Source organism: Camelina sativa, chromosome 5 (assembly GCF_000633955.1).
Source record: "Camelina sativa cultivar DH55 chromosome 5, Cs, whole genome shotgun sequence".
Taxonomy (NCBI): Eukaryota; Viridiplantae; Streptophyta; class Magnoliopsida; order Brassicales; family Brassicaceae; genus Camelina; species Camelina sativa.
This window is the reverse complement of record NC_025689.1, coordinates 25009429-25017530: the sequence shown is the minus strand read 5'-3', so window position 1 is coordinate 25017530 and position 8102 is coordinate 25009429.

Genomic DNA, 8102 nt, shown 5'->3' with positions numbered 1-8102 from the left:
TCAAAATAACCAAATAATTATTATGATTGTTTTAAGAGCATCATCCGACAAATTAAAGTTCACAAACAAAATAATTTTTTTTGAGAATTTGTTAAAAATGCCCCTTTTGATATACCCCTTTTCAAAAATACCCTCTTTTCTGGCCATTTTTATTTATGTCCTCTTTTAATTTTTAATGACCATTTTACCCTTAGATGAAAATTATTTTATTCAATAAAAAGAAAAACAAAATTTTCCCGCCAAAAAATTTCCCGCCAAAAATTTTTCAAAAAAATTTTCCCGCCAAAAAATTTTTTGTCAAAAAACTTTTGATAAAAAATTTCGAAAAAAAAAATTTTTCCGCCAAAATTTTTCCCGCCAACAAAAATTTACAAGGTTTTTAAAAGGTTTTATAAGGTTTCTACCTTATAAAAGCCTTATAAACACCTTGTAAAGGCTTTTACAAGATTTTTTAAAGAGTTTTAAAAGGTTTTTTAAACAACTTGTAAACGCTTTTACAAGATTTTTAAAAGGTTTTTAAAAGGTTTTAAAAGGTTTTTAAAAGGTTTTTAAAAGGTTTTCAAATGGTTTTTAAAAGGATTTTTAAAAGGTTTTTAAACACCTTCTAAACCCTTTTACAATGTTTTTAAAAACCTTGTAAAAGTTTTTATAAAATTTTTAAAAGGTTTTTAAACACCTTTTAAATGCTTTTAAAAAGTTTTTAAAAGCGTTTACAAGGTGTTTAAAAACCTTTTAAAGCATTTACAAGCTTTTTAAAAGCATTTACAAGGTTTTTAAAAGCTTTTACAATGTGTTTAAAAACCTTTTAAAAACCTTGTAAACGCTAGTATAAATTTCAATATTTTTGGCGGGAAACTTTTTCGATTTTGGCAGGAAAATTTTTTTTTTGGCGGGAAAAAATAATTTTTTCGGGAAAAATTTTCGATTTTGGCGGGAAAAAAAATTTTGGCGGGAAATTTTTTTGGCGGGAAAATATTTTCGATTTTGATGACTGTACATTCTTGCTGTCACTCAAAAAGGGTAATTTGGTTATTTTGTATATAAAGAGGGGTAGTTTTAAAAATAGTCAACATAAAGGAATATTTTTAAAAAGAGATATGGAAAAATGGGCATTTTTGAGAATACCCCAGTTTTTTTCCCTATAGTTTTATTATTTATCTTGTCAAATCTTTGTGGCCTAAAATTGAAGTGCGGCAGAAGGATTATATAGAATCAGAAAATGAGTTTTACCTACAAAGTTCTGATCCCAAAATATTCTAGTTTTTTGAAGTACTGGTGTACAGTTATACTCTTACGCAGTGGCAAAATATAGTAGATTACATCTCGAATAAATATTAATTAATTAAGAAAACTATTTTTTAGTGGTATTTGTGGATTTTAACATTTGGCTAAAATTTTATGGAGTTACAATTTTTCAAATTATAGAAACCTAAATTTACATGTTATGCTTGGGGCTTTTAATTCCATTTTTTAAGGTTTAATATTTGTTAAAGTATGTGTTTTAGCACAAAAAACAAATTCACAAATGTATAGATTTTAAAGTATCTAAAAGTGACAATCTAAAATATTTGAAGAAAATTACATATTTAAAAGAATTGAGTGAGAAATGGCAAAATGTGATAAGCTAGTGATATTTTTTACGGATTGATCTTATAAGTATTAATCTAAATGCAGACTTATGTCTATATATACTAGAATATAGTAATCTAATAAAAATCATCACATATAAATTATAAAAGAATACAAGTTTTTTTTACTAACCAACAAATATCTAATACCGTGACAAAGGAAACACATGACATCAAAACGATTGGAAGACTTTACCAAAACAGTACCGAAAACAAATGTTGGATTAATTTATTTGAATTATTCTTCTTAATAATTATATATTTTTCTCATCAGTGGTCTACTAATTTCTAACCTTTTTAGTCTTTAAATAGGATTTTCGTAAAAAATGGATTTATAGAAGTCTCACCTGTACTAAAAAACCCTTCAATTTTTTTTTGTTTGGTATTTTTAATCCATTATCTTTGGGTAAAAAGTAAATTAACCCCTAATATCATTAACTAAACTTTAAAAAATAATACAAGCCATAATATTTTAAAACATCAATAAAATTAAAAAATTGATTTAAGATTATTTTCTTAAAGGAAATATTAGTAGATAAGATAACTATGGTTCCAAATATAATTGAGAAATTAAAATGACTGTAGGTTTATTTTCATTGGAAAATAACTGTGGACCCAACCAAATTATCTTTTTTTGTACTCACCGTTTGCAACTGACAGAAATAGGGATGTGGGACCGAGGTCAAGGAAAAAAAACAGAAATGATGGTAATGTAAAAAATAACAGGGATCAAATAAAAATAATACAACAATTGAAAAGTATCTTGAATTTGTAAAAGATACATTGGTTTTCAGAAAATATAATATATTGAAAGGAGAAATTATACAGCAGCATATTGTAATTTTGAAAATAAAAATATGTAATAACTAATATATAACATGTAATATAATAAAATAATATGTAAAAAAAGATAAATATTCTATTATCACGTGTAATTTAAATAAGCAACATGTTATAAAAGAAAGTGACGCAAGATTAAAAACAACATGAGTACAGGACAACGAAGATTCTAAAAGAGATTAAGTGTTTTATGTGAATTTGAAAATAACATGTTATAATGAAAAATGATGGACGTTAAAAGCAACATAACAACATAAAATTAAGAAGAGATTAAAGCGGGTGTATTCAACTTGACATTTTAAGTGATTTGTGTAAAAATTACAAATCTTATGATTCAATCATGAATTTTAAAAAGTCTTCTGAAATCCATTTTATTGAACTAATGATTTAAAAATCTACTTTAAAATCCAGTGTTATTCAAAACAGTTTGTGAATTTGGATTTTAATAAGTTTTAGGAATTCTGGATGATTTGAGAGAATTTGTTTAGTTAAAAATACAGAAATTCAAATCTCATAATTTTAGGTGGAATTTGAAAATTTTCTATAAATCATATCAACTTCCCTAAAATTTACAAAAATTCCAAATTTCCTAAATTTCGTCAAATCCTCCAAAATCATTGTTTTAAAGGGGGTGTACTCATTTTGTGATTTTATTAAATATCATGTAATATATAAAATGAGAATAAAAGTAATTGTAATTGAAGAGAAAGAGAATAGTCTAATACCATGGATTTTTTCTTAACTCTTTTCAAATCTACGGCTTACTATAAATACTCTTTCCTTAATTATAGTTTTCCCTTTTCCCAAAAGCTTTTTGTGACCAAACAAACTTACATATTAAATTGTGACATTTAGTTGAGACTTGAGATATAGCAAATCGGTTTTCTTACCATTAGAAATTTTGTTATGTAAACTATTTAAATTTAGTAATGAGATACTATAGTAATGATATACTATAGTAAATCTAGTAAAGAAATACTATAGCATGTCAATTGAGTTACTTTACCCAAATTAAGTTCTCTTTTTGTTTTATTTATTTTTTATTTATGATTTTCATTTCTTTTTCCTAAGAAAAAACTTAATTAAAATAATAGTTTGGGTTTTGGTTTTTCTACATAATGTTGTGTAAATATAGTAATGAGATACTATAGTATGTCAATTGAGTTATTTTAACCCAAATTTGTGTCAATCTAGTATATTTTCACTAAAATTTTAACTTCGACATTTAATTTCATATCTAAGAAAACATGTTCAAACTAGACTCTAATTTTTTTCGAAATGAGTTTAGATTGATTTAATTTCAGATAAAGTTTTATATTATATATGATATATTTTTGATTATGTATAAATAAAAAGGTGGGAGTTTACTAATACAAGGGGTTTTCTACACTTACAAAAATGTGAGGGTTTAACACCCAGAAAAAAAAAAGATGAAAGTTTTTAAAATAAATCAGGGAGTGATGTTCTTTAACCATTTTTCCAAAAAATTCGGGCCAGTATGCACTCTTAAGAAAACATGGATATTTTCCTTCTATACATTTTTTTGGATATATGTGTATATATAATTCCCCATTGAAATTTTTGGTTATTAAGTTTGGAGCCAGTATGTTTGTATATAATTTGATAGAAATGATAAAATAGTTATTAGCAGAAAAACAACAATTGCAATATCACTAATAACTTAACTTTCTAAATCCTATAAAACCTAAACCTTACCCACTAAAAACTATATTCTAAATCTAAAATTGTTAACTCCAACATAAAAAGTAAGTTGTAAACCTTTGTAATTATTCAACATTTTTTTTGTAGTATTTTTGGAAAATAAATTTTATTGCGGTATTTTCAGTACAAATTCAAATTATAATATTTAGAGGAATTTCTCTTTACAAATAATATCTATAGAGTATTAATTTTAAATTATTTATGAAAATTACAAGATCCAGTCTATCCAGTTTTTCCATATTTCAACTTAGAAAACGGTATTCTGAATATCCTAGAAATTCAATACGTCTCAAAAAGACAAATTTTGTCCCCTTATCTATTTTTTGTTAAAGATATAACTATTATTTATTACTTGAAGCGAAAATTATACAAGGTTATAAACAAAAATTTTCATTTTATTTTACATTACTATTTATTGTCTAGAGTTCTGTCCCAGGTCCCAGCAATTTGTGGATATATATTTTTTAGAGACACATAATGCATGCGTGACCACGTTTGTGGCTGTATCGTAACTATATTTTAGTGATAAACAGTACAGATAATGCATGCGTGACCACGAATGTGGTAAAATAAATTATTTTTTACAATGCAAATATTTATAGATTAACTATTGTGTGCATGCAGTCGTTCATGAAACTGAATGAATTAGATCATCACATACGTATAGGATAAAAGAATAATAAGAGGAAGCTGGAGTAACTGGTGATTTGGTTCTGCTAATGTTTATTAGAAAAAAAAATTTCTACTGTAATAAACAGAAAAATTCTTTAAAACTAAAAATAAAAGGCGTAGGACCAAAGGATATGTCTAACATCTCAGGTTTGAATCTTATTTTGGTACGTCATGAGTAATTTTTTTTGTTTCCTTACGTTTTGTTTTGGAAATGCCTTAGCCCACTTATAGTATAGGGCCGGCTCTGCCTACTAGTTTGTCGGCAAGTAAATTTTCTATAAAAGACAGGGGCGTTTGTCCATGTGGGCTTTGTGGCACCAAAAATTACAAATTGGGGTTTTCTGTCCGTCCTTCTGGATATAGGCTTTTCATACCAGCGAAATGACGTATATATCTTTCTTCTTCTGAAAATTTGATCGCCACCCTCTCCTTCGCTTCCCACGACTCAAAAAAAACATCTCCACCACCAACATCTCCTCTCATAAATCTAACAGATTCAATTGATTTTTTTTTGAATACGGGAATCTAAACCCTAAGGAGATAGTATATAGTGAACCCAAGGGCTCTAATTTTAGACATTGATTGAATCAATTAAGAACTATTTTTATCTCAAAATTTTTACACAAAACTCAAATTTTTGATGTTATTGTTGTTTACAAAGTAAATCAAAACCTCGAATTCACCTTCAAATCTAAACCAAATGTGAAAACTACAATGTTTGTGATTGACAATTCATCACCATCATAATCGTCGTTCATATGTAGAGATCTCACCACCGTAAATATAATCATTATCACCGGATCTCATCATCGATTCATCATCACTATTTGATTAGAAGTGTCTTTTCAGAGAGAATCGCGATTATTCGTCATCTCCTCATTGGAGAGAGAGAGAGAGAGAATTGCGAGAGAGAGAGAGATAGTTGCAGTAGAGAGAGAGAGTCGCAATAGAGAGAGAGAATTGAGAGAGAGAGTTGCAGTAGAGAGAGAGAGTTGCAGTAGAAACGAGATATAGATAGAACAAAAGCTTGGAAAAAACTATATTCTGTAAAGATTTGTTGGTGTGGGCAAAGCTACATAAGATGATCTTCTTTCTCTATCTGCTCAAGATCTGAAATAATTTGTTAGAAGTTGGATGAGGGAGACACGAGATGACGAAGCGAGAGAGAAACATGATTTGCTTTTGAGAGCGGGGTAGTTTGGTTATTTCATTTATTTAGAAAGCCTAAATCTATAATCACGGACAGAAAGTCCGAATCAGACAATACTCTTGGGATTAAATGCTTATCTCATAAATTTCTCATAAAAGACAGAGTTAATTATGAGATCGGCCTTTTTTCTCATGGGTATTGTAGAGATAGGACTTTTTTCCGGTGCTTATAGATTTAGGCATTTCTAAGATACTGAAAAGACAATATTGCCCCTCTCATCTAAGACAATTAATCGTCTCTCTTCTTCGTCGTTTGTGTTCTTTTCTCTCTAGTCAGCAAACCTAAAGACGATGTTCTGATCTCCTCCCTTTGACTACACATAAATAATCGACCCAAACGAATTAGTTCTATACGAATGCCAATAGAGAAAAGCCTATAGAGAAGTAAGTTTCAGTTTCTAGGGTTTTAATTTTTCCTTTTTAGTTGGGATTTAGAGTTTGACAAGGAAGGAGAGACAGAGAGTTCCGAACTTTCAAGTTGTATATGGTCTGCAATCTTACACTTCATGTCTCTCTAATTCAAAGGTAACAAAAGTCCAAAATCTCTTCCATTTTCCAACAACGGTTCATCCTCATTCTCGCTTCTTGGCATCGCCTGACCTTGTAAGGTATAAGGTATGTGGACTCTGTTCTTTGCTTGAGTTATTCATTTTTTATTTTTGCTAGAGAAACAAATCAAATGGTTTTCTAAGTTCCGAGAGTAGTTAGTTAGGATGGTGTTATAAAAGAGAGAATTAAGGAATATAAGTAATCTGGTGTTGAAGATACAATAATTGATTTTATGTAAATACATAAACATTGTGATTCTGGATATTTTGTAACCTCAAGAATCAATTCTAAGAAATCAAAATCGTAGGGGTTTAGCCTGAAATTATGATCCCTCACTCTCTTTCTTAGCAAATCCGTTGGTCCATTTTTTGCATATTCTCTTGAAAAAAATATCATCGCTCAAGCTATATCATATTTTCCTTGTTACGATATTCTACTTGCAAGAGTGAAATAAAGATCAAATAAGTACAATAGAACAACGATAGTTATATAAATCAGCCTCATCCTTAGAGGATCCATGGATGTTTATCTCCATTTTAAAAATCATTATTCGTGGATTTCATTATTGTTTCTAGTGGTTTTGCATATCTTTTTGATGAAGAAATAATAGTCGTTCATGCATTGGTAACCATGTTGTTAGTCATGTCCTTTACAATATGTGTGTTTCATTTGGTGTTTCGGTTTCCTCAGTTGTACTTCCTTAGAGTTTAGTGTTATGTGGTTAACTGGCTACTTGGGTTCCCTCAGTTGTAGTTCCTTAGGTTTAGTGTTCTGCGGTTAATTGGCTACTTGGGTTCCCTCAATAGTAGTTCCTTAAGGTGTAGTGTCCTGCGGTTAATTGGCTACTTGGGTTCCCTCAGTTGTAGTTCCTTAGGGTTTAGTGTTCTGCGGTTAACTAGCTACTTGGGTTCCCTCAGTTGTAGTTCCTTAGGGTTTACTGTTCTGCGGTTAATTGGCTTCTTGGGTTCCCTCAGTTGTAGTTTCTTAAGGTTTAGTGTCCTGCAGTTAATTGGCTACTTGGGTTCCCTCAGTTGTAGTTCCTTAGGGTTTAGTTTTTCTTAATACATGTGTGTTTGATTCGGTCCTTAGTTTCCCTTAATACACTAGTTTTCCTCTTTGCATTCCCCTTGTAGGGTCGATTAAGTAAAATGGCTTCTACTACCCACCGAACTCTTCACTCACGAGCTACATATACTTTAGTCAACGACTTTCTTTCTTTCTTTATGATTCTTCCTATTTTTGAGCTTATATGAAATGTTTGTATCAGGGTTTGCTCAGTATTAAGTATCTTCCTGAACAAATCATTTACATGGATGGTGGCATCGACTAAACAGTTGTAAAGACAAAGAAGTTCTTGAAGGAGTCGACATCTTAAGGGACTGATTCATCTATGTGATTTTCAGAGTTGTTGTATTGTTGTCTTCTGAGACTAAAGATAGAGTATGTAATTTTGATTTGTTTTTTCTAGTTTTTGTTTTGGTA